A 14,096-nucleotide genomic window follows, 5' to 3' on the forward strand; every position below is an offset into this window, starting at 1 on the left:
ATTAGGAAGGAAGATCTCAAATCTATAATCTCAGCTTAAATCTTAGGAAGGCAGAAAAATAGTAAATTAGATACAAAATAAGCAGAAAGAAGGAAATAATAAAAAGCCGAAATCACTGAAATAGAAAATCGATAAAACAGGGAAATCCAAGTCAAAAGCTGGTTCTTTGAAAAGACTTTAAAAACTAATAAACTCTTGGCAAGACTGATCTCAAACATCTTTGTTTCAGAAAACACAAATTTCTAATAACAGGAATGAAAGGAGACATCACAACAGAACTTACAGATGTTGAAAAGATAATAAGGAGACATTATAATAATTTTATTGTTTATTAGATAAGACAAATGCTTTGAAAAACACAATTTACCAATAATGATATCCCAAAACAGCACAAGAAAAAAATCTAACTAGTCCTAAATTTATTAAATGAATTAAATTTGTAATTAAAAGAAAAACAAACATCACACCCATTAGGATGGTTATTATTAAAAAAACAGAAAATAAGTGTTAGTAGGGATGTGGAAAAATTAGAACCTTTGTGCATTGCTGGTGGAAGTATAAAATGGTGCAGGTGCTACGGAAAACAGCATGGCAATTTCTCAAAATATTAAACATGGAATTATCATATGATCCAGTAAGTCTACTTCTGGATATATAACCAAAAGAAGTGAAAGCAGGGATTCGAAAAGGTATTTGCATACTATGTTTACAGCAGCATTATTTACAAAGACAAAAGGTAAAAACAACCCAAGTATCCATCAAAAGATGAATGGATAAACAAAACATGATTTATACATAAAGTGGATATTATTAAGCCCTAAAAAAATTTTTTTGACATGGTACGAAATGGAGGAAACTTGAAGATGTTATGCTAAGTGAAATAAGTCCATCACAAAAGGACAAATGTTGTATCGTTCCTCTTACATGTGAAGTTCCTAGAGAAGTTAAAAATGCAGAGAGACATCAAGAAGAAAGTTGTCAGGGGCTGGCGAGAGGGAATGGGGAGTTAAGTGTTCAACGGGTATAGAGCTTTCATTGGGGAAGATAAAGCAGTTCTGGAGATAAATGATTGTGATGTTTGCACAATAATGTGAATGTCACTGAACTGTACACTTAAAAAAGATTAAAATGGTAAATCTTATGTATATTTTACCGCAATAAAAAAACAAAACAACAACAAAACCTTCCTATGAATTAAACCACGAGCCTCATAGCTTCACTAGTGAATATCAAATATTTAAGGAAGAAGTAATACCAATTGTACACAGACTCTTTTAGGAAATAGAGAACATGTCTCAATTTGTTTTATGAAGCCAGCGTAACCAAGATAAGTAGTACATTTGCAAAAAATAAATGTCTGAATATTGGCCACATTGTTACAATGCAGTTTTACCACACATTTAGTGCTTCTCTTTATAGTATCAAGTGTTTGTCAGGAATAAAAGAGGTTATCTAAAAGGATGAAACCCAGGTAATAGTTTTCTAGGCATGTCTTGGTGTGCTTTCATTGCTAAGGCTGACATTTAAATTGAATTACTCCAGTTCAGAGCAGAGAAATATGAAGGCAAGAAGAATCTCCACAAATCCTTGTTAGGTGTTTTTTATTTACTGTTGAAAACACCTAAAATGGTTTCTGCTCCTGATTCTTCACTTAACTCAGCTCAAATTAATTTTGCCATATCAAATTCTAGTCCATATAATCAAGTGGTATTTCTTTAACTTACTTTGCCTAAGGTTTCCGCTTTCTTCCTCTCAATGACTTGAGGGCCATGGCCCTCCAAGATCTCAATGCGAAGACTCAGTCATGAAGTCAACTGGCTACAGCAAACACTGAGGAGCAGATCCAGAAAAGAACTGAAGCTCATATCGGTGCCGGAGTGACAGAATTTCATTATAAATAGCACTTATTATGCTATCAAGTACACAGAGGTATGCCATGAAGAGCTGACAGACTTCCTGCCAGCCCTGGGCCTATTTTAGAATGCAAGGAAAAGAACATATATAAAATGGCTTGGGTTTTGCATATAGTATGACAAACCAAGGAAAAGATGGCTTTAATACTTAGCAGTTTTCTGGGCCCCCATTACTACCACATTGTACTTGTAGCAGAACAGTCCTTGGTGTATAGAAGGACGTCTTATGGGGAGCCGATCTCTGCCCTCTCCCCAAATCTGGGCTAGATGCGTTGCTTTCCACTGAAATGGAGTCCTTTGCACAATGACTCACACATCTGCTTTACCATACCAACAAAATGTAACATACTATGCCAGAACAGGTAAAATAGATATACAAGGATATTTCATGTTATAGACATGAAAGTATGACTGAAATAATTCCAGTTTTTATTCTTGTATAGTTTTAAATACTTTTTTTAAATAAAAAGGATGATTTTAGTTAAAGAAAATACTCTATACTAGATTTTGCAAAGTGAAAAGAAAATCTTTGAGGAAATAAAGTGGCAATTCCAATTTATTTTTTCATGTAAATCTGAATTTTTTAAAAAATTAAGTGTTTAATGCCCTGGCTGGTCTGGTTCAGTGGATTAAGTCCTGGCCTGTGAACCAAAGGGTTGCCGGTTCAATTCCCAGTCAGGGCACATGCCTGGGTTGTGGGCCAGGTCCCCAGTGTGAGAGGCAACCAGGCAATGTTTCTCTCCTTTCCCCTTTCTCTAAAAAATAAATTTAAAAAATCTTTTTAAAAAATTAAGTGTTTACCATGTGTAAGACCTTGTTCTAAGCACTTTATTACATATAGAGTATTATCTTATTTAACTTCTATTTCCCTATCAAGAGGTACTATTTTTACACCCATATTACAGAGGAAAACCCATATGGGATAAAGTAACATGGTAAAGTTACCCATCCAATAACTAACTGATGGGGCTTCAATTTGAACCCAAGCAGTCTAACTAGAGAGACACGCTACTTAAAAAAAACAAAAACAACTTTGTTATTCACATACATACAATTCACCCATTTGCATTCCACTTCTGTACACTACACATGCAAGAAGGATCACAGTACTAATTCTGCAGCCTGTGTGGTTTCTAAATTGTAGTAACTGATTTAAGAAGGTCAGAATTCCTCCTCTCCCAATCCTGTTTCTTCTCTTGGGCCTTTATCAAGTAGCAGGTTACGCCACTGCAAGACACCAGTCCCCAGATTTAGGAGAGCAGTTATTCTTTCCAATTCTCAAATCTCAAGACACAAGCAAAGCACCCTTGCCTCACATAAATACTGTAACATTTTAACACCCAGTTCTTTTCAACTGATCTACTGTTCCACAGCTGAGGAGGAGAGGCAAAGAAGGGCTCATTTGCCTTACTACCAAAGCTTGATCCTAGGGTTACATTCTCACATCTCAATACTATTAGCAGAGAACCAAAGAACTAGAGCAAATAGTACTGCTGGTTGTGTGAATCTATAACAATTATCCTTGGAGCACTTAGCTGGGTCTGAGGAAAAACCATTTGTAAGGCTCCCGGAGAAGGATTCCCAGTTGTCCTGCTCACTGAAATCTCAGGGGAAAAAACTGCTGTAGATCATAGACTAAATGCCCGCCCTCCTTTTACAAGTTAACTCCCCTTCAAGACTTCCTGGCTCCTGAGCATCCTTAACTAAATAAATTAGTGAGACATTCATGTTTTTACTTTTGTAACTGTTTATCTTTTCTCCTCTGCTGGGAAGATGGCACAACGTTTTCATTCAAAGGAACAAGTATCATCTTGATAAACATTACCTGAGAGGCTAGCATTAATGAGAGCAAATGAAAGTGCTATTGTTGTATCGAGTTGGATAGCGAAAGCCAACAGGTAAGAAACACTTAAGTATCAAATGCACTGCGATGAAACCCAAAGCTTCAATTAACCCAGGAAACTTCAGTGAACTCTGAGGGTGACCATCTGTAAGGCAAACAGTCAGGCAACTCGTACATCTTGTTTTAATCTTTCTTTGGATGCTTATAATTTTGGGGTATAAATGAGGTTGTTAGCAAGAACAGAACAACAACAATAATTCCAGTAAGTATTTACAGAGCACTTTGATCGCACTATGACGTCAGTCCCTGTGCAGCTTCCAAATGGGAATCACATGCTGAGTGTTTGCTCTCCATGACCACCCTTAAAGGTGCCCATCTCATGTACTCACACGAACAAAAAGGCTTATTTCTTGAAGAGATTTCATGTAAACCCATCTCAAACCTGCCTAAATCCAAGATATCTGAAGGGTATACCATTCCAATTACTCTGGAAGTTGTCTCCAAAAACATTACACTGCACCAGAATGAAATCTGTTTTAACTCATCCACCTGGCATTTCACATTTGTGAGCACTACAGAAACTTTGGGAGGTATTCATCAGATTTGGTGGGCTGATAAAGGATATTAAGTTACATTTACACTTTATGCATTATCAGTCCTTACAAATTCCAGTAAAAATTCACATAGATGAAATTAATGGAGTTCTGCCCTTAACTGGACTTCTGCTTTCTTATTCATTGCAACGGTCCCTTAGTATACTATGTGACAGGAGATGCTTTTACCTTTAGGCAGGATTTACCCACTCATGTTTGGACTAAAGTATTACTAAGTCTGCCCTGGCACAAAATGGAATGTTATTAAAAATTCAAGTCATAATGAACATTAGATATAAAAATTTGAAATATAACATTAGGGAATAAAAGTGTCCAAACTTCACTTCCAAATAAAAGTGAAATTTCCATAATTTCAAAAGAATGTGAAATTTAGGTAGGCAGAGGTTATAGAACTTTGTAATTCTATTTTAAAGAACCTCAAGTAGTTACAACTTGCAAGAACAACAAGGCAAACACCATGGACTGTCAGGTAGAATTCTGACTGCCATACACAGGAGGCACAACATAGTTAGAAAAGGGACCAGAGAATGAAAAGTAAAAGTCATAGGAATGGTACAATATCTACATGAGAACAGATAAGTTGAAAGTTTCCAGAGAGCACATAGAATGTAATATAGAGTGGGAGGCTAAAGTATGTTAGATTCCTCCTTAGCTGCATCTGTGCTTTTTACCTATAAGTCAGATGCTGTTCCCATTGGGGGTCACCCCTTTCCTCTTCTTATCTTGAAGAGGTCTTCTGTCTGTCCTTAGGCCTTTTATCCAAAAGGAAAAAAATCCCTGATTTCCTTGTGGCTTTGCGATTACGTGGAGCTTAACTCCAACATTTTGTTCTTATTCAAAACATTAGTCTTCCTAAAAACTCATCTCTCAACTACTCTTTCAGCTGGAGGAGACACATGACCCTGTTCTGGCTAAAGCCTTTGCTTAAAGGGAAAGGGGCCAGAGGATAGCTTGCTGGTACCAACATACCTGCCTCTTTCCTGAACTTAGAAGTGATGCTGTGTACAGAGCAGGAAAAGGGCCTGGTTCTTGATGGCAGCATTGAACAGATAAACAAGCCACTGTTAGGTACCATCTTCCTCTGGACTTCTTGCTAGGTGAGAAAAATAAATCCTTATATATTTTAAGCAATATTAGGTTTTCTGTTATTTTCATCCAAGAGGATTCTAAGAAATAATTACCATTACTGTTAAGTCCTGGGAATACAGGGACAAACCCATTTGGTTCCTGCCCTCAAGAACCTTACCATCAAGTGAAGAAGAATGAGATGCAAACAAAAAGTCCTATACATGTATAGCAGAGGTAGGTATAAGGTGATATTAGAGCACAGAGGAATGAATAAATCTATTGATCGTGGCTAGAAAGAGTCTCCTAGTAGGGGCAACATTTGTGCTGGGTCAGGAAAGAACAAGTAGGGATATTCCAGGAAGGTGAAAGCCAAGGCATCTCAGGCAGAGGAATGAGCACAAAGACAAAGAAGTGTGAAACTGCATGGTATTTTCAGAGAATAAAAAATAATTTGAAAAAAAATAATAAAAATTAAAAAAATAATTTGGAAAAATATGCTAAGTAACTTTAGAAATGAGTTGAGTATGTAAGTCTAAAGGCAACAGGAACTATAATTAGCACTGTACTCCAGTTGATCAAAGGTCAACAATTCTGAAACCAGTATACACATATACTGGAACTGAACAATTCAGAAATAGATAGCAGATGATGGGAACCAAGTTTCTCACCAGTATAAATATATATTCCTTACTCTGTCAGCTTAGAGCACCTAGAAGCAACCATACTCCACTGCAAAAAAAACAAACAAACAACAACCACCAAGCACTCTGATCTTGTTTTGTAACACCTATCTCTAATGAAAGGAACCAGGGCACCTTGGAGAAATGGCTGATTGTAGGACTGGGGTAGGGAATATAAAATAAGTCAGTAGCATCTTATATTGCCAGAAAGTAGGAAAGTGCTCAAAACAACAAACAAAACAAAACAAAACAAAACCCCACCAAATCTCCACAATGATAGGGATATGTCAAAGCCACACACCAGCCAAATGAAAGAAAGAGCTCCCAGTGGCCAAAGCTGAAACACTTTGAGCAACAAAATAAAGCAGTTCTGTATTATAATCCAAAGTATAAATAAATATCCATATGTTCATACTAATATATATGATTAATTGAATAAGTAAATAAATGGGGGGAGAAAAGACAAATCTCCCATGCAAGAGCATTCCAAATATTTTATGGAGACACTGCCCTCAGAGAGGTGTGATATAACTTCTCATTCCTTAAATGTGGGCTGTGCTCAGTGACTTCCTTCTAAAAGTACAGTATGGAAATGAGGAAAATAACTATAGTGGAGAAACCTGACAAACATTACCTCAGTCAGTGATCAAGGTCAACAGCAACAGTGATTAGTCATGTTGCTAATATGAACTCTTGATCTGCTGTGATGAGAATGGCACTTCTGTCTTCCTCCTCCCAAACCTATAAAACCAGTCTAATCACAAGAAAATCATCAGACAGCCCAGTCGAGGAACATAATTTGGGGGATGGGGACACACAATTCAGGCTATAACAAAAGCCACCTTAGAGCCAGCCAGTGGTGGGCCTATACAGCTTGAGCATGAAAGGAACTCCGAGGGAGGTAAATTGGGAAGATAAAAGAAGTTAGTTGTCAAGTAGTTGGACTAAGTTTCATTTTAAGCCAGGCCCACCTCTGACTTTCTCAGTTATCAAGCCAAAACATTCCCTCAATTGCCTGAGTTTTCTACTATCTACAACCTAAAGTACCCTGATAGAGAAATTATGTAATTTCTTCGAGGGGAAAAATATTTGGTTTTATCTAGATTAGGCCTGGCCAGGATGGTAGTACATGTGGAAGAAAAGGGGCCACACATTAACCTGACAAGCTCAGGGTGAGCCTGGCAAGGTAGCCTCACAAACTCAGAGACCTAAAAGTAACCACAAAAGATGGTCTAAAATTAAAACTTATTAACTAAAAGCAGTTCATGGCGGGTAGTCATGATCTAGGCCAGTATTTTTCCCTAAGAAAGGTCAATCTTGGAAAAAAATATAATAAAGATTAAATCAAAAAATAAAATAAATTATGAAACAGCTCCCAAACAAAGGTCAATCTTTACCTTAACTAAACCTGTCTATTGTTTTTCTGCATTTATGGTAACATAACCTTTGGAATGTCAAGGCAACTTCCCTTTTTCCCCCAAACCTCTTGGGCATAAACTGAGACCACAAATCCCCCTTATTGTTATTGTTATGCTAATTGTTGATTGTTAACTATCCTTTACCAACCTATGTAAAAGAAGTGTCTATCATTTTACCTTTTATCTAATCCCAGAGACCGCCCCCCACCCCCCACCACTTTGCTTTCTCCTGCCTCCTCTATCACCAATGGTCTTCATGGATGGCTCCTCCTTTGATTCTAATGTATAAAATAAGGTGCTAAACTGCCATTCTCTGGAGCATCCATTGAGATGTGGCTTCCTGGCAACTGTAGTCAGTTTTGGTTCAAATAAACTCACCAAAAGTTCTCTACAGGTGTGAATGTTTCATATATTGACATACAGAAAGTAGTGATTTAAGATGATGAAATTGAGGGAAAATATAACTGAGGAAGTAAGCCTCAACTAACCAGAAATAAAAAATAAAGAGGAGAAGGAGGGATGAAGGGGTGGGGGAGAGGCTGCTGAACATGTTGTGACTGAAGTCTGGGTTTAATAGAAACAAGGGGAAGGGAAGACAGAAGGTTCTGGTAATTAGGCCTTCTGAGTTTGTTAACTCATGTCACCTAGTAACAAAAACAGTAACATTAACATCGAGAAGGAAACCCTACTTTGAATGAGAGGCTTTTGCAGTGTGGTTAGAAAGAACCATAAGGCCATAAACACCTGTCGAAGAGAAACATTTTGGACAAAGGCTAACATGGACTCTCATCAATCACTCATTTTAATCGGAAGGTCATTATAACAGATTGCCAACCCTTACTCTTCAGGAACAATCTCCCACTGGACATATTTATTAAAACAGAGTTTGTCAAACTAAGGTCCCACAACAAATTTTGTAACTGTGTTTTTATTATGATAATAATCTAAAAAAACCCAATAGGAGCAAATATAAACTACTACCTAATTTCAGGGCCTGTGTTTGCGTTTATGATCTTGTTGGCAGCAAGCAACACAGATACAATATGAAAATGATGCATCTGAGTATACAGCACACTGTAAGATTCTGCAGTACACTATATTGTGGTTCACTTATTGCGGCCTCACTGTATCGCGGGATTTTGCAGTACTGTATACGTATGCTGTTAAAGTTACGGAGGTTTAAGAGTGTAGAATAAATGGAAGGTTCCTACTTCATGGGGGGTGGAGGTCTAGAACATAATACCCACGATAAGTGAGGGAATACTGTACTTTGAGAAAAGTGGTGAGGGAATTGAGAAGACACCAAGCACACAACATGATATGCATGGGCTGATATCAAAAGAACCTGAGAGGTGGTGGTCAATACCTTGTGTATATTGAGTGCTGCTATTCAGTTTTGGTAAAATAACAGCAGTCAGAATACTGTTAATTTGAACTTTATTGACTTTGTGGTTGTATCTCTCTACCTATTTTGATTTTGTGGTTGCATAAGAGCTCTATACCTGGATTTGTGTAACAATATACTAAAAATATTTAAAGTCAACCCAGGGGTCTGAGAAATTTTTTCTTTAAACAGATGTTTATGCATTTTTTCAAATTGAGAAACACAGTATTAGAATATTCTGTTACAGAGTATTCTACTCTTATTCCTCCTTATTAGCACAAATATCCCAAGAAGAGCATAACCACCGCAGTTCTCCTTGGAAGGCAATTTCTGGTGAAGAGGTAAAGGGTTTGGACTAAGTTGAATCCAGGCTTTGCCACTTGCTACCACATAACCTCTGACGTAATACTTAACTTTGTTAATCTCAATTTCCTCAATACAAGGTGGCTAATAAGATTATTTCAAAATATAGGAAGGTTATAAGACGTGATCTATGTAGCATATTTGTAGCATAGTGCTGGGTGCATGGTAAGTGCTTGATAAACTTTAGCTGATATTACTGTTATTATTAGTCTGGCTCTTCTGACAATTTCCATGGGGCTTCATGAATAGCACAGGATCAAACCTTTCATTATGTTTCTTAGTTTAAACAACCCTAAGTAGTCCCAACTTCCCAAGAAGGTGAAAGACTAATTTACCAATGAAATGGGGGTAGTGTAGTAGCAAGTCCTGAATATAATAATATTCAGAGTATAACAAGCCATAAGTTCAAATCCTGGCTCAGCTATCTACGAATCATACTTTTTTGGAAAGTCACTTAATTTGCCCATAGGCTCATTTGTAAAGAGAAGATACTTCCCAGGTCACAAAGTTCTTACAAAGAACATTATAAGCTACATAGTGTTTTACAAATGTAAAGTCAAATTATTATTAAGTGAATTCCAGCAACATTCCTAAAAGTACCCCTTAAAGCTTAAAAAGAAAAAACACAAAAAATTAATAAATTAGGGAAGAACACTATCCCCATCTCCCACTGTTCAGCAATCAGGTGTTGAGGTGGCCAATTAGGACAAAAAACCAAACTGAAAGTGACAGTCAAGCTTTTTATTTACTGGAACAATGTAAGCAAGAGACCAAAATAGACATGAGCTCACTAGTGTCCTATTTTTCCGTGTGTAATGACACCAGGTAAGGATCAAGTAGATGCAGCACAGATGGGAGGAAATTGTCCCACTGCCCAGGAGCCCGGGATGTGGGGAAAGAGAAAGAGCTAAAAGTAGGATGGTCCTGAGCCAAAGTGGAGAAAGTATGTATCTATGCAGAGGCCCCCGATAAGGAGTCCTCTTGATACAGAGAGATCTGATCAGATCATTGGGAAGGGGCAGGGAGGCACTGTAAGAGAAGTTTGCCCAAGGCAATAATAAATAGCCTATGACGGGATTCGCTGAGAAACTGAATGCTTCCAGAGCGCACGAAATTATGGATAAGAATCTGAAATTAAAGACGCACTCTCGGACAAGCTGGGGTGGAGGCTCTCTCTGGCCCTCTCTTCCTCGAGGATGCCTGGATGATTGTGCTGCAGCTGCCTGCGTTTCCCAACGGATGGTATTTTGGATGGGAAGGAACACTGGGCACAGCTTACAGCTGGGTGGCCTGGCAGAGGGTGGCAGGGTTATTCTTCTTTGGATGTTCTAAAGGGGACAACCTCTGAGGCAGAAGCCTGCCATTCTTCCAAAATTGTGTAGCTTTTGTATCTTATGTTGTTTCAGTTTGTAAACTAACCCTATAGGAATAAAATCACTGAAAACTAACAGGGAGAATGATAGGTTTTAGAGTTTAGCCTTAATTGGTAGGTTTAAGTGATTAAAGCTGTGACTTGATAGGCTTAAGTGACTGCTTTTGAATATATACTCCTTTCCTTTATCACCAAACCTTTGCCTCTGGAATTCTGCCTGGACGGTGGCAGTGGGCAGCGGGACCCCAACTTGCTGTGCGGTAGCACTCTGAATACAGTCATTTGGGCTAGGAATTGTCAAATGACAAAGCTAAAACAATTCAGTAACAAGTCTGATGTCCTTTACTGAAGGGAAACCAATCCATGGGTTGGGGATGTCGACATAAGAAATGTCCAGACCTGTAGAGAATTTTCATGAGCCACTAATGATAAAAATTGGGGTAAGCGGGGAAGGGGGTAGGTAATTGGGTGGGTGGGTGGGAACCAAGGTTTGGATTACAGGACAGTTGAGAAGATTATGCATTCTCTTCAGCGTTAATACCCCCCTTTGAAAGGTATTACTTCTGATATTTCATAGTTGTATTAACCTAGATGCACAAGAATAAGCAGGTTTGGCTTAAAACCTTTCACTAAAGAAGTTACAGGCCTGGGGCATGACTACCCATCATGACCTGCCCAGTTGGGGATTTATTATCAGATCATCCTGTGAGGTTATTTTCTATCGGAGCCCCCTTTATCATCCACAGGGGAGTATGGTACCTCACCAGCAATGGAGCATTCTTTCCAAGGGATTCAGGGCAAGAGCAAGAATTTTATAGAACCTCAGAAGAGGCAATAAGAAAACTGCATGGTTGGCTAGGAGGGCAAGGATCTCCTTTTAAGGCTGGCAGGCCCTATTTTCTAGGAGAAGGTATACAAGCTAATGCTGAGTTGGAGGACTGGGATTGGTGTAGTTAGATTTCCTTGACAGGTGTTTCCTGAACGTGAAGGCTGGCTAGGCCATAGCAGAAACCACCATTTTGTGGGTCCTGATATGAAAATTAGCCATCAGAATGCAGATATACATATGAACATGGTTGCCCAGGGGGGCCTAAGAATATAAATATTCTTTACCCAACACATAATAAACATTATTCCGAGAAGTAATATAAACTAAAAAACCAATAAATCTAATGTGGATGAAAAAGGGGTTCTATGGAAAGTAACCCCATAGGGTGATCTTATAAATTCCTCATTGGGCAGGTCATGGCGGGTAGTCATGCTCTAGGCCTATGACTTCTTTACTGAAAAAAGTTTAAGCCAGCACTGCCCATTGTTCTTGTGCATCTAGGTTAATACACCTTTGAAATGGTCTTAGAACACTGATAAATTCCATTTTCTCAAAGAGCTGAAACACTGCCTGGGGCAACTTGAATCTTATTTAATACAAAAACAATCTGAATAAATGATTCTTTTAAAACAACCAAAAAAATAAACAAACAAAACAAAAAATACCAAACTCATAATACCTATCAGCCATCTCCTTGCCACCTGATAACATAAGATGTGTTTATAAAGCAATGTTGTTTAACTAAAAACTAGATCTGTACATCAAAATAAGTATTGTCCCTTCAAATAAGTCACCTTAAGAGATTACTATTTACTCTAGTAGTAGTAAAACATATTTGAAATTCCATTTTCAGATAATGTCCTCATAGCAAGCTTATTGATTCTTTTTCATATCCTCAGTGGTGGCAAACTCTTTGCTTTAAGATATATACCCTCTGTTATCTTTAGAGTAGGTTGCTGTTCTTGTTACTATAGATGTACAGATTCCCAACATAATCACCTTGGAAGAATCATATTCATTGAAATATAGCTTCTGGAATGTTCTGTTTCCTTAAGCAGTCTTAAACAGTCATACCTCATAAATCAAGTTCACACAGTACAAACTGTACTACCACAAATGATAGTATCCTTTTTGCATATTCTTTTTTAAGAAGCCAAAATTATCTGGAAATATGAGCTAAATGTTTTTTTATTTCAAGTTAAAAATATATATGTGGATAGCAAAAATAGAAAATATACATAGGAAAAGATCCCTCTTATGACTGCAACAAAAAATAATGTGAAATATGTAGGTACGAATTTGGCCAGAAATGTATAGGAATGACATAAATAAAGCTATTTAACTCTACAGAGGGGCATGGAAGATCATTTTAATAAATAGAAAGATAGTACATGGGTTTCTGGAGTTGAAGATTCAATATTATAAAAAAGTAAATTCTTGCCAAAATCATCTATAAAATTAAACTAGTTTCAATCAAAATTCAAAAAATGATTTTGGAGAACTTGAATAAATAATTTAAAAGTTCATCTGGAAGAATAAAGTGCAGGAAGCACCAGGAAAATACTGGAGGGGAAGTCAGTGATGTTGGTGGTGGTGAGATAGGGTAAAGGGGGTGGGCAAGTTCTTCCCTTCCAGATGTCACAAGATACTACGAGGGATCCAAGATGACAACAGAGTAGGTGAAAGGTATCCAAACCTCCTCCCAGGACCAAACTGGAATTACAACTAAATTACAGGACGCTCAATCTAACCAACTGAAAACTAGCTGAGGAGAAGTTTTATTACCATGGATTTATAGAAGAAACCACATTGAGATTGACAGGAAGGGTAGAGCCAGGGCAGCTGAGGTTCCAGAGGGATGTCTCAGCTGTGGGGCGGTTCCCCCTGAGAAGCAGGGATCTCAACCCCAAGCTTGGCTCCCCAGCTCAGAGTACCAGAGCCCGGAAGAGATGCATATATAACATGTGGCTGTGAAAATCAGCAGGGATTCTGTCCACCAGGGAGAGACAGGAGTCTGCTAGTGACACAGGTGCCCTCTTAAAGGGCCAGCACACAAAATGTCATTTGTAGCCACTCATCCTGGGCTCTAGCAGAGAAAGGGCAGAACAGAATAAAACAGCATGAGGAGAAACTGGGTTTTGTGGCTCTGGGGAGAGAGCTGAAGGGACAGCTGCCAGAATCCCTGTACTGAGTCACACTCCCGTACCACACAAACCATCTTTCTTGGGTGGCGCACTCCCTTCAATACGGCCCCAGTTTGGGGGAAAGGAATAGTTCCACCCTCAGGGCTCCCTGTCGCCCTACTTTGTGGAGTTTCTGCCCTCCTGAGGAGACAGCTGCCTGAGCTGGGGTATAGAGGTCTGGGTAGATTCTAGTGTGACTGAGTTGTGTTACTTTGGGTCAGGGGACATTCCCCCACTTTCCTGTGAACCTGACTGGCACCTCTCCCTCATGGGAAACCCACTAGCCCCATCATTCCAACTCACCACAGCCCTGACCTGCTGAGAATAGGCTCCTTGAAGAATCTGGGACAGACTGAGTTGTGTGGCTCTAGGACAGGGGACATTTTCCCCTTGCACATCTGACTGGTGCAGAGCCCTATCCTTACAGGG

At 38.6% G+C, this 14,096-nt stretch overlaps 1 protein-coding gene across 3 annotated transcripts in view; it reads right to left on the reverse strand.

The window, feature by feature from the left end:
• METTL8 (methyltransferase 8, tRNA N3-cytidine) overlaps positions 1-14,096 on the reverse strand; it is a 73,329-nt gene that overhangs the window by 43,851 nt on the left and 15,382 nt on the right. Inside the window, exon 1 of one of the 3 annotated variants that reach the window (XM_090280700.1) lies at positions 1,725-1,855. The exons of the other annotated variants lie outside the window; for them this stretch is intronic. The gene's annotated coding sequence lies outside the window, so the exon portion shown is untranslated. Of the gene's footprint in view, positions 1-1,724; positions 1,856-14,096 lie in introns of those variants that run through there. 3 annotated transcript variants of the gene reach the window in all.

This window comes from Furipterus horrens, unplaced genomic scaffold (assembly GCF_987537825.1).
Source record: "Furipterus horrens unplaced genomic scaffold, mFurHor1.1.pri manual_scaffold_1, whole genome shotgun sequence".
NCBI lineage: Eukaryota > Metazoa > Chordata > Mammalia > Chiroptera > Furipteridae > Furipterus > Furipterus horrens.